This window comes from Pleurodeles waltl, chromosome 1_1, assembly GCF_031143425.1.
Source record: "Pleurodeles waltl isolate 20211129_DDA chromosome 1_1, aPleWal1.hap1.20221129, whole genome shotgun sequence".
Taxonomy (NCBI): domain Eukaryota; kingdom Metazoa; phylum Chordata; class Amphibia; order Caudata; family Salamandridae; genus Pleurodeles; species Pleurodeles waltl.
In genome coordinates, this window is record NC_090436.1 from 544,033,217 (window position 1) to 544,054,244 (window position 21,028).

Here is a 21,028-nt window from a genome sequence, read left to right on the forward strand (position 1 = left end):
CTTAGTATATGGTACCCAGGTACCCAGGGCATTGGGATACTGGGGATCTCCATGGGCTGCAGCATGCATTATGCCACCAATGAGGGGCACATGCAAATTGTTCTGCAGGCCTAGCATTGCAGTCTGCGTGAAGGGTGCATGCACCCTTATCTCTACAGGTCACTGCACCAGGACACTATAAGTCACCCCATGGCAGGCCCTCCACGGCCAGAGGGCAGGGTGCAAGTACCTGTGTGTGAGGGCACCCCTGCATAAGCAGAAGTGCCCCCACGAACTCCAGTTCAATTTTCCTGGAATTCGTGAGTGCAGGGATGCCATTTTATGTGTGTACTGGACATAGGTCACTACCTATGTCCATCTACATAATGGGAACTCAGAATCTAGGCATGTTTGGTATCAAACATGTTGGAATCATACCCCAATACTGTTGCAACCATTGGAAGTATGATCCCATGCATTCTGGGGACACCTTAGAGGACCCCCAGCATTGGCACCACCAGTCTTCTAGGGTTTTCCAGGCAGCCCAAGCTGCTTCCACCCCTCAGACAGGTTTCCGTTCTCCTGCTGCTTGATCTGATCCCCTTTTGGAGAGGGAGGTAACACCCTCTCCATTCGGAAATAGGTGTGACTGGCTTGGGAGGGGTAGCCACCCCAAGCCACTGGTATGCTTTGAAGGGCACATTTGGTGCCCTCCATGCATAAATCAGTCCACACCAGTTCAGGGACCCCCAGTCCTTTCTGTGGCATGAAACTGGACAATGGAAAGGGGAGTGACCACTCTCCTGTCCATCAGGAGGGTCCCTGGGTTCTGCTGTCTTGAATCCAAGATTGGCAGGGACCTTTGGGAACATCTGAGTGGCCAGGCAGGTGATGTCAGAGCCCTCTCCTGATATGTGGTCACCTAGCTCAGTGACTAATCCCCCTTTCAGGGATATTTACAGTCTCTCTCTTGGGTGGGTCCTCAGACTTGGCTTGCAAGATTCCAGCAGGACTCCTCTGCAACCTTACGTTGACTTCTAGCCACTGGAACCGCAACTGGCCCCTCCAAGAACCAACAATCTCCATCCACGAAGAAGAATCTTCCTGCAACATTGTTTCAACAGCTCCTTCCAGCTTCTGCAACATTTCCCTGGCTGTGCATCCTCTGAAGGTGGAAAGTCTTTAGTCTGCATTAAAAGGAAGACGGAATCTCCCTTGGAGTGAAGGAGTCACTCCACTGCATTTGCAGTCACCAATTGCAATGATGACTGGCTGCATGGATCTACTCTCACCCTGAGCTGCATGGATCCTGCATCTTTGGTGGTGGTTCAGAGTAGTTCTCTTGGTCCTCTCCGCCAGCTGTCCAACATTGGTGGAGGTAAGCCATTGCCTTCTCATGCAGGACAGAGCCCTGTGCACCACGTCTCTTGCAGCTGCCAAGGCTTGTTTACAGCTCCTCCAAGGGAACTTGAGGATACTTGCTTCTCTAGCCCTCAGCACTCCTTCCTGTGACGCACAGCCCTTTGCATGGTTCTCCAGCGTTGTGGGACCCTTCAGTGTGCTCCTTCTGCAACTTCTGAGTCCCTATCCTGTGGGACTCCTGTGGGTGCTGCCTTTGCTCCTGTGGTCTCTTTGTGTTGTAGAGGGTCCCCTCTGACTACCCGTCCTGGGTTGAGTCCTCCTGAGCCTTGCTGGTCCCCAGTAGCACCACTTTGCACCAACCGTGATATATGCCTTTGCCAAGGCTTGTTGGTGGAATTCCTGCACTGACACCCAACTGCAATTCTCCTTCTAGCCTGGGATGTTATCTACATCCCTCAGGAACTCTTCTCTGGTTCCAGGGCTGCAGTGCTAACCTTCTTCTCATCATCGTCGACCAACTTCTGCAACTACAGCTGGGTGGGTAGTAATTCCTACTCCTCCTTGACTCCACTGTGACTCTTGGTCTTGGTCCCCTCTCTCCACAAGTCTTTCTATCCAGGAATCCACTGCTGGTTTCATGCAATCTTGACTACGTGTCTCCTTTTCTTCTTTTTCTTCTTTTTGGAAAATTCCTGTGATTTACTCCTGCTTTCCTGGTCGCTGGGGGGTACTGTGTTACTTACCCCTGTGGTTTTCTAGTACCCCCATCTCCCCGCTACACAATACACTTACCTTGGTGTGGAGTCTGTGTTCGCATTCCATTGTTTTAGTATATGGTTTGGCCCCCTTTGGGGTCACTAATGTCTTACTGCATGTGCACTGTTTTCTAACCAGTTCTATGCCCATTACTGTTTACTAGTGTATATAATTAGTGTATTACTCACCTCCTATTGGAGTACTTTGTGGTATTGTGTGACCAAAAATAAAGTACCTTTATTTTTGTATAACTGAGTGTTTTCTTTTATGTGAGTAAGTGCTGTGGGACTACAGTGGTTTTGCATGAGCTGTGCATGTCTCCTAGATAAGCCTTGGCTGCTCATCCACAGCTACCCCTAGAGACACTTCCTACACTTTACTAATTGAGGATACCTGGACCTGGTGTAAGGTGCAAGTACCTTAGGTACCTACCACACACCAGGCCAGCTTCCTACATTGGGGGTGCAGCGGTGGGATAAGCACTTCCAATTGCTGTACCACTCTGTCACTTTGTACAAGAAAGACCACTTACTAGTTAGGGGTACAAACTTTACCTAGTATCAGGGAAGTAGTCTCTTGGGTTTGGGTAAGCTAGGGGCCCAGGCATAGCCCTCCCTCTAAACTTCTTTGGGAGACTAAGGGGCAGATTTATACTTTTTCACTCAAAACTGCGTTAGCGCAGTATTGCGTGAAAAAGTATAGCGCCTGCTAGGCATTCCAAGACGCCGGCCGGGTGCCATATTTATGGAAAGGCGTTAGCCGTCACTAATGCCCTGTCAGCGTCCTTGGAAAGGATGCTCACAGGCCTGGGGAGGTGTAGGGGAAACTGGGGTTTGTGCGCCATATCATGGCGCTTCACTGTTCAGAGGCAGAAAAATTGCCTCTAAGCAGTGTAGTGCAATTTTCTGGCACACAAGCCCCATGGACATGGCTCCCGTCTTAGTAAAGACAGCAGCCATGCCCACCACCCCAATGGCCATGCTCAGGGGATGGATGTCCCTTGGGCATGGCCATTGGGCCTAGCACCGTGCAGGGGGCCCCATGTCAGGGCCTTCGAGCGGTGTTGGAGAAAAAAAATATATATACTTACCGGGACTTACCTTGGATGGGTTCCCACATCCTTAGGTGTCCTCCTGCTGTGTGTTGGGGTGGGTGGGGGTGTCCCTGGGGCCAGGAAAGGGCACCTATGGGCAATTTCCATGGTCTCTGACCCCTTACGCCTGCCCATACCCAGGCGTTAAATAATGGTGCTAAGCAAGCTTAGCGCCATTATTTAAGGCTCCCATCCCCCTATGCTGGATTTTAGCACGGGGATAAATATGAGACAAAGGCCCTCTCGTCCTTTTCTGGACGGGAACACCTACCTTACATCTCATTGACACAAGGTAGGTTTTCCCGTCCAGAAAATTACGTTAACTCCATAATTTTGGTGCTAGACTTGTCTAGCGCCAAAGTATAAATATGGAGTTAGGTTCGCGCTGAATTATCTCAGCACAAACCGAATATAAATATGGCCCTAGTTAGAGTAGTTAGGAATCCTACTTGCTAGCTGACATGTCTTCAGCAGAGCACACCTCTCAGGCCATGGATTCTCCCTATGAAAACCTGCGCTTCCAAGAGCTTAGGGAGATGAATGCTGAAAGAAAGCTGAAGACTGAGAGAAATCCCAACAAGACTCTGCTTCTAGGCCTGCTCCTCCATGATTACCAGGAACATGCTGGTAACCAGAGGAGAAAGAGGATGAAGTAGACTCTGACCCCCAGTGCTAGAAAACAAAAATAGCCACTAAAGTGGACAGGAAGAACTCAGGGAGGATCGGAGAACCTCTAGGCACCCCACAGTCCTATTATGTGTAGGAGCACTGTTAGCAGTGTAAAGGGGGGTCACACCAGTAGGTCCACCTTTGTCCCTAGAGGGCTAGTTGAGGGGGTGTCTAAGGGTAGAAATAGATGCTCCTCAGCCCACTTTCACATCTCCTCACTATCCCAAGGGACCCACTGTTAAACTCCAGTGGAAGATTCCCTAGTTGGGGAGCTCAGGCAATTGAGACTGAAGGAGGCCAAGCTGAGGCTGCAGCAGCAACAGCGAGCCCTAGAAGGGGAGGCCCTGGCAGTGGAGAGAGAGAGGCAGGGGTTGGGGTTAGCACCTCATGGTGGCAGCAACTTTAGTTTCAGGGAGCCTAGGGTCAGGGAGGACTATTTTGACTCTCGAGACCTCAACACAATGTTTACCCCCTGCAAGGTGTGGGGTGATATCTACAAGTGGTTCTTTGCTCTGGAGAGGGCCTGTAAAGTACAAAGGGTCCCTCAGAGACAGTGGGCTGTTCTCATTTAGCCTGCCTTCTCTGACAAATGGAGGGATAGACTTTTCAATGTCAGGGAGGAAGATGCTGAACTACACAGTTGTAAAATCTGCACTCTTAGATGGGTTTGGTCTCATCACTGAACAATATAGAAGCGAGTTCAGGGAGACCACGAAAGAGTCCTCCCAGGATTGGGTTGATTTTGTGGACTGCTCTGTTAAAGCTTTGGAAGGCTGGTTACATTGCAGCAAAGTCAGTGACTATGAGAGCTTGTATAACCAAATTCTGAGGGAACATATCTTGAATAATTATGTATCTGATTTGTTACACCAATACTTGGTTGAATCAGATCTGACCTCTTCCCAAGAATTGGGAAAGAAGGCAGACAAATGGGTCATAACTCGGTTAAACAGTAAAGCTCACACAGGGGGTGACAAAGACAAGAAAAAAGAAGCAGGTAAGTCTCAGGACAAGGGTGGGGACAAAGACAAAAGTAAACATCTTCATCAGGCCCACAAAATTCCTCTCGGGTGGATCCAAAACCTCTTTCTCTTCTTCCCATAACAAGAGGCCTTGGTGCTATGTTTGCAGAAACAAAGGGCATAGGCCTGAAGAAAGCTCCTGTCCTAAGAAAAGGACCAAGCCACCCACCACTACAACCCCCACCTCTACCACTAGTGCCCCTAGCAATAGCAGTAGTGGTGGGTCAGGTAGCAATAACCAATGCAAGGGTGTAGCTGGGCTCACTTTAGAAAGTGTAGTGGGGACTGGCGTCGGCAGAGAGACAACTGAGGCTGTTTTAGTCTCAGATGGGGGCATTGATCTTGCCACCCTTGCTGCCTGTCCCCTTAACATGGGTAAGTACAGGTAGCTGCCATTAATAAATAATGTTCAGGCAGAGGCCTACAGGGACATAGGTGCCAGTGTCACTATGGTGACTGAAAAACTGGTGTCCCCTGAGCAATACCTACTTGGTCACCAGTACCAAGTGACTGACGACCATAATAACACAGTGTGCCACCCCATGGCAGTTGTTGATCTCAGCTGGGGAGGGGGGTTTAATGGCCCAAAGGAGGTTTTACTGTCCACAGACATACCTGTAGAGTGTCTCTTGGGGAATGACTATGATACTTCAGCTTGAGCTGGGCATCCCAGGGCATATTTTTGCTTTGACCAGGTCTCAGGCCAAGAAGCAAAAAGAAAAGGAATCTTGGAGCCTGGAACAATGGCCGAAGAAGCTCCCAAAGCCAAGGGTAGAAAGAGCAAAATGTTTCCCCCTACCCCACCCTCCAGTGAGGATTTCCCCTTTGAGGAGGAAGAATCCACTTCCTTGGCAGAGCCTACACCTGAAGAATTAAAAGCTGACACAGCCAAACTCTTAGGTGCAGGGGAGCCTGCTATGGAGGAATTCAGTATGGCACAGAAAACCTGTCCCACACTGGAAGGGTTGAGGCAGCAAGCTGTCCTTCAGGCTGCAGAGGATGTCTGTGGCACCCATAATGTGGATTTGGAGGATAACCTCTTATACTCAGAACCAAGGGAACCCAAACCCGGGGCTACCAGGAAATAGGTAGCACCTCTGCAGTATACAGATTTTTTGTTGACCCTTGCCCATGACATTCCCCTGGCAGGTCACTTGGGGCAAAGAAAGACTTGGGAGATGTTTGTCCCTCATTTCCTTTGGCCCCACATGTCTGAAGATACTAAGGAGTTTTGTCACTCCTATGTCACCTATCAAGCCAGTGGCAAGACACGTGACACCCCAAAGGCCCCCCTAACTCCATTACCAGTGGTTGGGGTTCCCTTAGAGAGGTTTGGGTGGATATTGTTGGCCCCCTAGTCCCGCAGTCTCTGGAAACAGATTCATACTGATGGTGGTGGACCATGCCACCAGGTATCCAGAGGCTGTTCCTCTAATGACCACTACAGATCCTGCAGTGGTAAAAGCCCTACTGGGAATTTTCTCTAGAGTGGGCTTTCCAAAAGAGGTGGTATCAGACAGAGGTACCAACTTTATGTCTGCATACCTTAAGGCCATGTGGAAGGAATGTGGTGAGACTTACAAGTTCACCACCCCTTACCACCCCCAAACCAATGGTTTGGTAGAGAGGTTTAACCCCTTAGCTGCTGGGCCGTTTCCCCCCCAGTGCTGAGCCCTTTTTTGGCTATTTGGGGTAGTTTGCGCTTGGGCCTTCATAACATTTTGTCCACATAAGCTATCCACGCCAAATTTGCGTCCTTTTTTTACAACATCCTAGGGATTCTAATGGTACCCAGAGTTTGTGGTTTCCCCTGGAGGAGACCAAGAAATTAGCCAAAATACAGTGAAAATTGTGTTTTTTTAAAAAAAAAATTGAAAAAAGGGCTGCCGAAGAAGGCTTGTGGTTTTTTCCCTGAAAATGGCATCAACAAAGGGTTTCTGGTGCTAAAATCACCATCTTCTCACCTTTCAGGAACGGGCAGACTTGAATCAGAAAACCAAATTTTTCAACACAAATTTGGCATTTTACTGGGACATACACCATTTTGACTATTTTTGGTGCTCTTAGCCTCCTTCCAGTTAGTGACAGGAATGGGTGTGAAACCAATGCTGGATCCCGGAGAACTAAACATTTCTAAAAACTAGACGAAATTCTGAATTCAGCAAGGGGTCAGTTGTGTAGATCCTACAAGGTTTTCCTACAGAAAATAACAGCTGAAATAAAAAAATATTGAAATTGAGCTGAAAACAACAGCCATTTTTCTTTATGTTTTACTCTGTAACTCTTTCCTGCGATGTCAGATTTTTTCAAGCAATATACCGTTATGTCTGCTGGACTCTTCTGGTTGCGGGGATATAAAGGGCTTGTAGGTTCATCAAGAACCCTAGGTACCCAGAGCCAATAAATGATCTGCACCCTGCAGTGCGTTTTCATTCTATACCGGGTATACAGCAATTCATTTGCTGAAATATGAAGAGTGAAAAATAGATATCAAGAAAACCTTTGCATTTCCAAAATGGGCTAAAGATAAGGTTTTGAGGAGCTGTGATTATTTGCACATCTCTGAATTCCGGGGTGCCCATACTAGCATGTGAATTGCAGGGCATTTCTCAAATAGACGTCTTTTTAACACACTCTCTTATATTTGGAAGGAAAAAATGTAGAGAAAGATAAGGGGCAATAACAGTGGTTTTGCTATTCTATGTTCCCCCAAGTCTCCCGATAAAAATGATACCACACTTGTGTGGGTAGGCCTAGCGCTCGCGACAGGAAATGCCCCAAAACACAACGTAGACACATCCCATTTTTTGACAGAAAACAGAGCTGTTTATTGCAAAGTGCCTACCCGTAGATTTTGGCCTCTGGCTCAGCCGGCACCTAGGGAAACCTACCAAACCTGTGCATTTTTGAAAACTAGAGACCTAGGGAAATCCAAGATGGGGTGACTTGTGGGACTCTGACCAGGTTCTGTTGCGCAGAATCCTTTGCAAACCTCAAAATGTGGCTAAAAAAACACGTTTTCCTCACATTTCGGTGACAGAAAGTTCTGGAATCTGAGAGGAGCCACAAATTTCCTTCCACCCAGCGTTCCCCCAAGTCTTCCGATAAAAATGATACCTCACTTGTGTGGGTAGGCCTAGCGCCCGCGACAGGAAATGCCCCAAAACACAACGTGGACACATCCCATTTTTTGACAGAAAACAGAGCTGTTTTTTGCAAAGTGCCTACCTGTAGATTTTGGCCTCTAGCTCAGCCGGCACCTAGGGCAAATCTACCAAACCTGTGCATTTTTGATAACTAGAGACCTAGGGGAATCCAAGATGGGGTGACTTGTGGGACTCTGACCAGGTTCTGTTACCCAGAATCCTTTGCAAACCTCAAAATGTGGCTAAAAAAACACGTTTTCCTCACATTTCGGTGACAGAAAGTTCTGGAATCTGAGAGGAGCCACAACTTTCCTTCCACCCAGCGTTACCCCAAGTCTCCCGATACAAATGATACCTCACTTGTGTGGGTAGGCCTAGCGCCCGCGACAGGAAATGCCCCAAAACACAACGTGGACACATCACATTTTTTCATAGAAAACAGTGCCTACCTGTGGATTTTGGCCTCTAGCTCAGCCGGCACCTGGGGAAACCTAGCAAACCAGCGCATTTTTGAAAACTAGAAACCCAGGGGAATCCAAGATGGGGTGACTTGTGGGGCTCTGACCAGGTTCTGTTACACTTTTTCCTCTCATTTCGGTGACAGAAAGTTCTAGAATCTGAGAGGAGCCACAAATTTCCTTCCACCCAGCATTCCCCCAAGTCTCCCGATAAAAATGGTACCTCACTTGTGTGGGTAGGCCTGGTGCCCGCAACAGGAATAGATCACACAACGGTCAATGTTGGTCCTTACATGAGGCAGCTGTTGACCCTGGGGTGATCCATTCCTTACGCAGGCACTAGGTGTAGGCACTCAAGTGGGGTAGTGTTTTTATCAGGACAGGTGGGGAATCACTGGGTGGTAGGAATTTTGTGGATCCCAGCATATTCCTGTAGTTTGTGTGACAGAAATGCGAGAAAAATAGAGTTTTTATTCAACGTTTTAGCTTTGCAGGGCAGTCTGGGTAAGAAAACTTTTGGGAATCCACCCAAGTCACACCTCTGTGGACTCCTCGAATGTCTAGTTTCCAGAAATGTTTGGGTTTAGTGTGTTTCTCTATATGGCCGCCGAACCCAGGACCAAAAACACAGGTGCCTGCCTTACAAAACCAGTTTGTTTTTCGATAGATCATTTTGATGTCTTCACTATACGATTTGGGCGGTGGAATTTGGGGCTGAACTAAATTGGGGAGCTCCCAAGAGAGCTCTCTCTCTCTCTCTCTGCTTGCCGCCGCATTCACCTGCTCTCTGGGTTGGGCTAACCCACTATTACCCAGTTGCACAGACTGCTTGCGAAGGGACAGCAGGACTGTCCTCATCACCTCCCTCATAATGTACTGAAAGAGGAGTTATCGAATGGGACTCCTCCTACTGAAAAATCACTCCCAGAGTCTGCTCCATTGCCCTATCCCTCAGATGCTGTCTCAGTATCTGATGTCTCAGTCTCTGATCCTATGTCAGAGCTGTCCTCTATAACCCGAGTGACGGCAGCAGTCATGCATCAAGATGCCATCTCTGCTATTGGCTAAACTGTTGCTCTAAAACACTAGCCTACGTAGACAGTCACAAAATCAATGGTGTGTGTGAGATATGTGCAACAGTAGAGGCCACCTTACCTGCGCTTCTTCCCTCAATCAGCACGTTCTTTCAAGACATTCAAAAAACACCTTGTCACATACCATTCGTCTCAGTCTTTAGCACCTCCTGCGCCCAGTCCAACAATCATTATTGGTGCTCCCACTCCCTCCTCCTCGGATTCCCTCATTACCACCCAGCAAAAGTGCCCTTCATCTCTCCATAGCCGCCCTCCACCCCGCACATACATTTCATTTGTATTATAGCGCAGGTAATGGCTGACTTTACTAATGTACTCAGCTATTTACATAAAATACAGATTTGCTCTTTGCAGTAGGCATATAAACCTTCTGCGCTTCTTTATGGCACTAAAACTGCCACTAGACAAGTCTGACCCTTTTGTAGCAGAAACATAATCACAATACTTACTTGACTTTTTTATTGCTGCCTAAAAGCTACAGTTGAAAAGCGTCAGTTGAAGTATGTGCATTGCTTTGAAGACCCAAGCTGCAACTGCAAGACAACTGGTGGCAAATCTATATATAAAGATATATATATATATATATATATATATATATATATATATATATATATATATATCACTTTTATATGTGGGTCTGGTTTTCCTGGGGGCCGATCGCAGCCCCCAGGGAAACCACACACATATTGACAAAATTGATATATACATATATATATATATATATACAGATCTATCTCTATATATATATATCTATCTACATAGATATATCTATAGATAGATCTATATATATATATACATACATATATCTATATATATCTATAGATCTATCTATAGATATATCCATGTACATAGATATATCTACTTAGATATATCTATATAGATAGATCTATATATATATGTATATATATATAGATTAAAAAAATTGTTGCTGTATGGTTTCCTTGGGGGCCAAAATGGCCCCGCAGGGAAACCCTACAACAACAAAAAAAAAAATTGCCCCCTGTTCAATTTTTTTTGTAAACTTTTTTTACTACCTTTTAAAAAAAATATATATATGCCCCTGGGGGGGGGGGGGCGACCCGTTTTCCGAGGGGGCCGACCCCCCCCAAGTGAAATCCCTGGTGTCTAGTGGTGTTTCCTGGTCTGCGATCGGGGGCCAGGAAACACTTTCAGAAGGCCTCGTAAGAAAGGGGAGACTCTCCCCTTTCTTAAAAGGCCTTCCTGAAATTATTTCCTGGCCCCCGATCGCAGTTGTGCTGCAGTCGGGGGCCAGGAAACACTTTCAGGAAGGCCTTGCAAGAAAGGGGAGACTCTCCCCTTTCTTACGAGGCCTTCCTGAACGTGGGGAAGGCCGTTTGTGGCCGTTTTCCCCATCGGAGCAGGAAGCGGCCGCAAGGCTGCTTCCTGCTCCGATGGGGAAATCAACATTGTAACATCAGCGCGCCTCGTGGCACGCTGACATCACAAAGGGGCGGGTGGAGACACGGAAGAGCTTCTGTGTCTCCCAGGGATAAAAAAAAAAAAAAAAATCCTCGGGTGCGACGCACCTGAGGATTTATTAACCCCCTCCCTGGTGTCGGCCACTGGTCGTGACCCGCATCAGGGAGGTAGTGTGGCCGTCGGCCAGTGGCCGACGCCTGCACTTAAGCGGTTAACAAAACTCTCAAAGGCACGATCATGGGACTCTCTGAAAAACTCAGAAGGATGTGGGATATCCTACTGCCATGCCTCCTTTCTGCCTACAGGGAGGTTCCTCACAAGGGAGTGGGCTACAGCCCCTTCAAACTTCTGTTTGCCACCATGTTAGGGGGGGTCTTGCTCTTGTAAGGGAGGGCTGGGAGCAACCTCTCAAGCTCCATAAACAAAGCATAGTGGACTATGTACTTGGCCTCAGATCCAAGATGGCTGAGTATATGAAAAGGGCCACTAAGAAACTTAAGGCCAGCCAAGAACTGCAGAAGCAGTGGCATGACCAGAAGGCCATCCGAACTGTTTACCAGCCAGGGCAGAAAGTGTGGCTCCCAGGGCACTCTAAGACAAATGGAGGGGTCCCCACACAATAGTAGAAAAAAAGTGAGGCCACCTACTTAGTTGACCTAGGTACTTCCTGAAGCCGCCTCAGGGTCCTTAATGTGAACCACCTTAAGCCCTACTATGACAGGGATGACATGACCCTGCTTATGGCTACTGATGAGGGACAGGAGGAAGAGACACAGCTTGGTGATTGGTAGTATTAGCCTAATGATTATTACTAATTTGTTGTTTCCTTCAATGTTCTTTTTTCAAATAACGTGCTGCTCACACTCAGAGGTAAGTTAAGTTCATGTAACGTTACAAATATTAGTGATCTAATTTAAGAGAGCCAGGTGCTCCGTGCTACCTAGTTCTGCTTATTGCTGTTGGTGATTGTTTGGACTAATTCTTTAAGTAGTTATGCAGACTCTTCTGTCCTCCTGTCACTAAGAAAGTGGTACTGTGGTAGTAGTAGTAATATAATAACAGTTAGTTAGCGTTGCCTGTGTCTTTCTTTTTATGTAGCTTGTACAGTCCCAAGCAATCTCCCAGTGATGTGTAGTATGCATCTATGTATGAAAAAGGGAAACCGACTGCGTTTGCCCATCAAAGAGGGTTGTGATTTGCGAGGCAAAGATAATTTGTTGCAGTATATTAGTATTTCCAAATGTAGTTTAGAAAATTTGGAACAGGGCTTAAGTAAGGTTTCGGAAATTAGGCATAGGCCAACTGAATAATACAGACAATCTTATTTAGAAAAGCACAATGTCAATATGTTACTGCATTTGCCTTTGCCTCTCAAAATAGTTTATAGGTGATTAAACGTACGATTAATCTATTTTTGTTATTGCCTTTATTTCTTACATCAGCACCCAAGGGCAAAAAGAGAGCATCAGAGAGTCGAGCAGAGGATGATGCCACTACCAGTGCAGTGGCGGGTGGAAGTTCCACCGCCAGGACCACAGCCGCGATTGACAGCCCTGCTGGCCCCAGTAAATTCTTGTTAATATTATTTATTTCTCTAATTTTCACCTCTTCCCATTAGAATAATGTTTCCTCATTTCTCTTAAGCTGTGACTTTATTTTCAAATCCTCTCCATTCTAATTTAAAGTTTACACTTCTTATCTCTCCCTGCGTTACCTTTTTTTCTACACTTCTCGTTTCTGTAGCTGACTTCCTCCTGTCTGCACTAATCTGTAGCTTAAGCTTTCTTCTGCTTGGGTATTAAGTTGTCCCTCTCCCCTAACTTTTATACCCTGTGGACAGGTGCTGTGAGACTAAGACAACAGGTTAGGTAGTCTACTGTGAAAATTGCAGAGTTTGCAAACCCAAGCAAGCTCTTCTATGCTTGTTTGTTCAGAAGGCTTTCTATTTCTTGCTCATGCTCAAAAGATGAGAGAATGACCATTATTATGGTGACCCCCTCCAATGCTGTGTTGAATATGTTATTGCTCAGTATCCCAGCAGTTTTTCAGACAGTGCAGCATGCAGGAAAGTAGTATGCGGACGGTCCCATTGCATTTGCCAACCAAAACCATGTCCTTCATTGACCAATTTATTCTACCCCTTCATTGTACTTCAAATGACTCACAGTCATCATCAGCATATCTCTGCCACTCCATTACGGTTGGCTACAAAAATAAAAAGGGGGAGATATATCTGGCATCTAAAATGTGTAATGTTTTTTATAGTCACACAGACGACTAGTGCCGGGGCCAGCACCAGTGAGCAAGATTACTCAGAAGCTGAAAGGGGAGTCTCTGCAGCAGCAGGGATGAGTGATGCTAAGTCATAATGCTAGGTTATTCACATTTACTAATATACCCACTGTATTTGTTAAGTGAGGCAGATCCCACCCATCATCATCCATGACCACCCTGCCCATGTCACTTCGTGACTCATGGGTCATAACCCCATGTAACTGCAGCATAGTTCAATCTGGCACTGCATTATTAGCTGTGCAATGTGCATCTGCCTCTGTTAATTTAGCATTTACAAAGACTTCAATGGATTGCAACCCAAACTCCTTTATTCATTCCTAAGTTCTATCTCAGCCTACCGAAAACATGGTAAAAAACATTTGTTTGGCATGTGCCACTTGTTACAGGACAAGTGGTTCATATAGCTTCCATAATGGATTTATGTTTCCCTTTTGACAGCCATAAACTTTCAATTTCAACTACAGTGATTGACTAAGCTTAAGCTTAGCCACATAATCAGTCACCACCCTACTATTCTATAACAGAACCTTAACCATATCCACCAGGCCTTTTCCCTGTACCTTACCCTGCTGCAGCAGACTAAGAGCCTGATTAGATCTTGACAGTATTACCACTAATCCACCTTGGTGATGGTCCCAAGTATTCCATAGAACTGACAGTGTACCAACTGATGTATTTAGATCTATGACTGTGCAGCCACCGTCCACATCAACGGAGTGTACTCCATCACATTAGCTGTAACCCCCAGCCAATGCAGCAGACCCCAATGCTGGTGAGTAGCACTCAGTCGGGATGGCAGCATTGTTCGGACAATATTTAGATAACACAGTTGAGTTGGAGGTTACCAGTGGTGGTCCCATGCCAGCTGGAGTACCGTCACAGGACCTATTCAGCTATGGACTATGGCTGTAGCTATTGGATGAATGTTAGCAGTCCACACCTGATGTACTTTGGACAATTGTGAACACCTACAAAACACACTATAAACTACACTCCATTTCAGACCATGATCCTTTGCTATTCCACTGCTGGCCACCATTCTGAGGATGACCTTGCCACTGAACAGACAGGTTACTTTCTGTTTTCCTGTTCTTCGTCTGTTTTTTCATTTTTTCATTTTTTCATTATTTTTTAAATCATTGTAGGGTCACAAGTATATATTTTTTTTGATCACTGTGGCAGGGAGGTGGAACCCACATTTTACAGAAGAGGAATTGACAGTCATGGTGGATGAATTTATTATAGTAGAGCCACATTTGTTTGGAGCACAAGTACAAAATACTACCGTATCTCAGAAAAGGCAAATGTGGGACGGAATAGTCAACAGAGTGAATGCTATATATAACAATCTGTGTGCACAGGAGGGAATTAGGAAGAGGTGAAATGATTTGCAGGAGAGAGTCTATTCCCTGGCTTACAAGTGTCAACTAGAGGCCCAGAGGTCTTGTAGTGGTTCTTCCAGCCTCCCAATACAACTCTTTCCCTGGGAGGAGAGGTCTTGCATCCTACTTCCCGAAGGCTTGACAGGAATCCCTGGAGCAGTGGATACTGGTAATTTACACCTATGTGTGTCTCACTAATCACAAATGGAGTCTGTGCCCTTAACTTAGCTGTTCAGAATGTTTCTACACACCTCTCAAAACAAAGATATTTAAACTTCAGTTTTAAAAATGCCTTATTTTATTTTATCCAAATCAGTGGGATCATAGTTGTTACAATCTATTTAACAAGTAACAATAAGTATTGCCAGATTGTGTGTTGTCCTCCAGGGATCGCCCCTTGAATTTGCATAGTCCTTTGCTGTCTCTCAATGTAGGTTGTTTTACTTCAAAAATCAGGTTCCAAACTACATTCATATGCACATGAAGGTAGAGTGTTTGTAAGTGGTATTGTAACCTATGTACATTATATACATGTCTGTACATATTGCAAATGTGTGTATACTTTTCACTGTATTAATCTATATAGGTATGTGTTACTCACTTTTACACAGGTATGGGCAATTGTGTTTATAAATGACTACAACTACCATGATGCCCTGCTATTGTCTCTGCAAAACATTACTGCAGTGTGATGTTTCTCAGCCTTTCTTTCCTTCCACATATGCACAAAAGTTGAAGTTTTACATAGTTGTCATTGTATGTATGTATCACATTACATCTGCTGTGTTGATCCAGTATGTTGTCACCTTCTTGTTACTCCATTGAATTAATCTACTTGCTTGCAGAAATCATAGTGTGTATATTCAAAGGTTTCCAATCATTTTCTGTGGCATGCTGATTATATTAGTATTGATACACAAGTTACTTTGCAGTGTTCATATGATAACCAATGTCATTTAATCCAATAGGTTGTCTGCTAGGCCTTGAAATAGCGTAGCTCTCAAACCCCCTCTCTACTGTGTTGCATGCCTGGTACATGGAATTTACACTTCCTAAATAATAGTTTATTTTTCAGGACATCTCTCCATCATTGTTACTGAACTGTGCCTTTGTGTACATTAACCTGTATGAGCATAAAGTGAAAAATCACACAAAGGCCTCAACATCCCATTAATCATATATTTTTTATTTTCTTTAGGTTGCGCCATCTGTAGCTGAAGACAAATTTCATATTCATTTCATATTCATATTAGGACCAACATCCAGGGCCAGTGGACAACAGTCTGCAACCGAAGACACCTCCACTCCAGCCCAGGATCAAGCCTTCAGTGAGGACACCACTCCTGCAAGTCTGGATGATGAGGGGATGCCTGGTTCATCTGATCTGCCTGCGCAGGCAGCCCCAGTGAGTCACACGCAGCCCACACACTCAGCCCACACTTACTTCCGACTACAGCTGCTACAACAATTACACCTATGGATACCTCCACTTCCTGTGTCCAGAGGAACACAGCTCCCATCTTGTGCCCCACAGTCCTTGCTACTGTTAAGCAAACACTACCTCCAGTTGTGCCAGGACCCAGCAGATGGGCCACCCTGCCTCTAGGACACAGGGTAGTGGAGTTAGGCATTGTGGGAAGGAATCAGTGGGTCAGGAAAGTGAGGCCACTGGCATCATTGTCACCCAGACCACCATTGACCGAGACTTAGGAGCAAAACAATAGTCCCAAGACATGATGGTCCAGGTCCTAACAGAAATGCGGGACCTTCAGCAGGTGCAGAGGGAGCACATTATTGAGCTGCAGAATTACAACTCCTACCTCTATCTGCTGTCCTTCTACATCAGGACACAATATACCTTCCACAGCCACATACAGGGAGGCCCTGGCACAACAGGAAACTGATCCACCCAACCCAGTCTTTGCATCTATCCTTCCCAGAAGGGGACATTGATCCCGACCACCAGGAGAGGGTGGCAAGACCTCCACCACCACCTCCAAGAGATGACAAACCTAATTTTCTCCGGTGTGTGTCTAATATTGACTGTGGACTATTACATGGGCACAATTTCCTTTTCTGGGGAGGCATGTATTTTGTACATTGGACTCCAAGCAATCTGTGTTAAGCAAATATAGTTTCATCTATCATGATGGACTTTTATTTTTTATTACTGTACTTTTTATTCCTGGTTTCAAAGCTAGTGCGCTCATCTTTATTGTCAAAATAAATGTGCATAAAACAAAGTGAAAGACTTGTGCTGTATTTATTCTGGTAATTCCTTTTCTATGTGTTCTGTACACCATCTTTTTAAAATCTGTCAAACAACATGATACTAAAACAAATAAGAAACACCAACTTGGTAATGTGTTTCCCATGTTGTAGTAAGATGGAAAAAGAAATAATGATATCTGAATGTACTGGTGGCATACATTTCTAGGTAACACGTTTGTGACACAATCAAATATGCATTTCACAACCCATGCAGAAGTCAAACAGTCTGTGCCATTTAGAAATTGACAATCTAGAACCCTGACACCATGGAAAAAGGGAATATTACATGAACTCAAAATAAATAGAAGAACTGTTATTGATGCAGGACCTCAGCTGGAGCCAGACATCCTGCCCTCACAATAGGAATTCACATCAATAACACCAGTCAAGGCAGTAACAACATTTGAGGCCACATTTCCATTTCAGGACACTGTGGCACTATCTGGTGCAATGTCACAACCACCATTCGACGGTGTGCAAAAAGAAAGTTATTTTGACTATGAAGAGACACATCAACAGCTTCCTACACTGAACACAGAACACAGATTGAAAATTTAGCCAATGTGAAGGGAAATCAGTATGTTATGGCTTGCCATACAGATGTGGCTAGAGAAAGTTAAGCAGCACATATTGCCTTGGTGGCACCGTCTCACAGAAAACAGTTCTGGTACAATCTCAAGAACCTCTATTCAATCACAGTGCAAATCGTTTCTATACAAGAGCTGTCAATCCCAATGGGTGTGCGTCCCAGAATCTTTTCAAAAGCAACATATCATTATAAATGTCACAAATTTGAAATGTCCAAATAAAGATGACATGCTGAAGGACCCTGAAACAGATTAACGAGGGGAAATGTATAATTTTGTATATACAATTCAACTCAAATGATAAGTTACGAGGACATATATACTTACCACAAGCAAAGTTAATCTATTTCAACAAGCACAGTAGTCAAACTATGATCCACAAACATCTTTGCCTTGGACTTTCTTGAACTGGCCATTCCTACCAAATTACCATTGCAGACTGATATGTTCCCTATGTCACTAGTTGTAAGTTGTTCTTACATTGGATGTCACAATATATAAGGGTACAGTTACATTGAAGAAGTGGCCAATGATATGTTGACACCACTGTCACCTTGATTGGGCATTTGCCATCGTTACCTGGTGACTCTTCACAATCTACATCCTCTGAGATGATTGGGATGTTCTGTCACAGGGCAAGGTTGTGCAGCATGCAGCAGGCAGCTGTGATTTGGCACACCTTATTGGGTGATTAGAGGAGGGCTCCACAGGTCTTATCCAGACACCTAAATCTGGAATTCAGGAGCCCTAAAGTCTGCTCCACTGGCCTTCATGTTCTTCCATGGTCCACATTGAAGTCTACTTCTCCTGGTGTTGTTGGATTCCTCAGCAGTGCCAACAACCATGGTCGGTTAGGATAGGTTGGGTCTCCCACATGGAAGCAATAAATTGATTGATTAAATTCATATCAAGCCTTTGTACATTCCTAAGCAAGAATTAAAGCAAATGATCCTCAAGTCATACTGTACTTACCAACAAACCAGGCCCCCTCAGGCACAACTTGCAAATTGATAGAATGGAGGCTCTTCTGGTTGCGGTAGACCTGTTCCCTGGCTTGTGGTGGCACCAAGGCAATATGTGTGCCATATATTCCTCCAACCACACGTGGTAGGCCATGCAAATCATAAAATTGGCAAAATTCTGAGCTCTAGGAAACTGGATGAAGCTGTTGATGAGTCTTATCATTGAAGCATGAATGTCTTGTAGCACACCACTGAAAGGTGGCTGTGACATGCCTCCAGACACTCCCACAGTGTACTGAAAAGAGCCAGTGGCCACAAAATGAAGTACTGCCATGAGTTTCAATACTGGTGTTGTTTGTGTTGTATTCCTGCTGTGAGGCATGAGATCAGGCTCCAGCTGCTGACACACATCCATTATAGTTTGCCAAATTAACCTGAACTTTTTGATTATGTTCCTTTGCGCCATGGTGGCAAGGTCTGGAAAAAGTCTGAAGGCTTGTGGACACCTTCTTCTACTCATCCCTGGGATCAAATGTCTGCATGTAAGGAAAACAAACTATCAATAAAAATTGGCACCCAAGACTTTCACAATCAACACACATCTCATGTCTAGGTTAGATTAGTGATCTTATTATGTCACGTATGTTACCATCATTTTCAAACATCCTTGCTACTGCAAATAGATATTTTTTACGTGTCTGACATTTTTTCCAATTTCCCAAAATAATGTGAGAATAATACATTTGAAATGTATTATTTGCAAAAAAAAATAATTACCATCAACTGAAGCATTATATACACTGTGGCACTATCAATATCAAACAAAGTAACAATTCACTTTGTGTGTCATATCTTGTAAAAGACAGTGTTTCACATGTGTGAGATTTGTACATAAAGTAGACACCAATTTGAGTGTTGGTGATACACAAAAAATATAAAGATACACAGCTACATGTCCTAAAATGGTGGGTGCCTAACCTTGCCGTCAGAACATTAGCTATCTGATGGCCATCCACAGAAGTTGATCTCGTAATAGGTGGAACACTCTATGACAGGCAATGCCATAGGGTAATGTGTGTGACAGCCATGCATGGAAGTCAATGGGTGTGTACGTCTCTGCTGCAGAGCATGCACACTGTGCACTTGTATGCGGTGTCTGATAAAAAGCTCACTTGCCTCCTAACACTGCAACCAACAACATCTCCTTGACTTTTGCTGCTGTAATACACACATGTGAACATACACCATCCAATACCATGCTCTCACTGACACATGGCAGCCCTTCCATACTGCTCTTAGTCACTCTATGTGGTGTAAACCAAAGTATCTGGTCTACGAATATTAGGCATGAAGCCAATGTAGCGGTCCATGGGGCAAATAATGTATTGGTTGAAAGACTCTTAGTGTCTCACAATGATTTGGACTAATCAGGATTGGCTCTCACTACAGGAAAGGTTTCCTAGCCCTGGCCTAAATTATGTTTGTGGCCTAGATTTGTAATATTAAATGTTTGGAAAAAATCTGTCTTGACTGTTTTGGGAATGCCTGTGAGAGATGTAGCGGAATTGTGTCACCCCACTCCAAACAAAATCACTCAGAACCTCTATTGTTGTTTTTTATCTCCATCCATACATGTCATAGCCCATCAAAAGCGGGACATCTGGAATGCCATCACCAAGAAGGCAGGAATCGGTGGGGGGGACCTCCGACATTGGACCCCAGAATTCAGCCCAAGTCCAGCTCCGCTAAGCGCGTGCGCCTCATCATGACCCCCCCAAATGATCCATATCCTTGTGGTGATTTACCTGGCACTTGATGGGCAGTTGAAGGCCCAACAGCAGCAGCAAGGGGGTAAGTAATTGTATGCAGCTATTCTTGTTGTTTAACCTTTTTAACTTATGGCAATGTTGTTAACCATCAACATGACGGTTTACACTCATCCAACACAGTAGAAGTTTGTTGGAGGTGTACGTTTTTCAAACTGTGTCTGATGCTGTGTTTGGTGTATTGCTTTGTGCTAAAGGTTTTCACTAGCTTTCTTATCACAAGCCAATTACTGTTTTGAGCAGACACATATCTGTATGTGAAAAAGGGGTATCTGCGTTTTCTCCATGTTATGAGGGACATTTGTACCAAACGTGCCACATTTGAAGATTGGGTCAGGTGTGATGTAGTAGGTAATGTAGGCCCTATTACTTCTGACATGGCATATTATACACTTATGATACAGTTGATGCATCGGACTTTACATTGATAAATTGGTACAATGACAATATGATCATGAGGATCATGAGCGTCTACTCCAAATGGAAACATGTACAATGGCATCAATCCTTATCTGAAATATATTGAAATATGTTTCACCAGCAAGATTCAAATCTGCTCATGTATACAGTAGCAGATTGTCATGAAGCCTTACTCCTTCAGAAATGTGCTTGTTGCCCAGTCTGTGTCCACCAACATGAATTCTTATACCAAACTGTTTTGATTGAAACAGACAGGAATGTGTCCA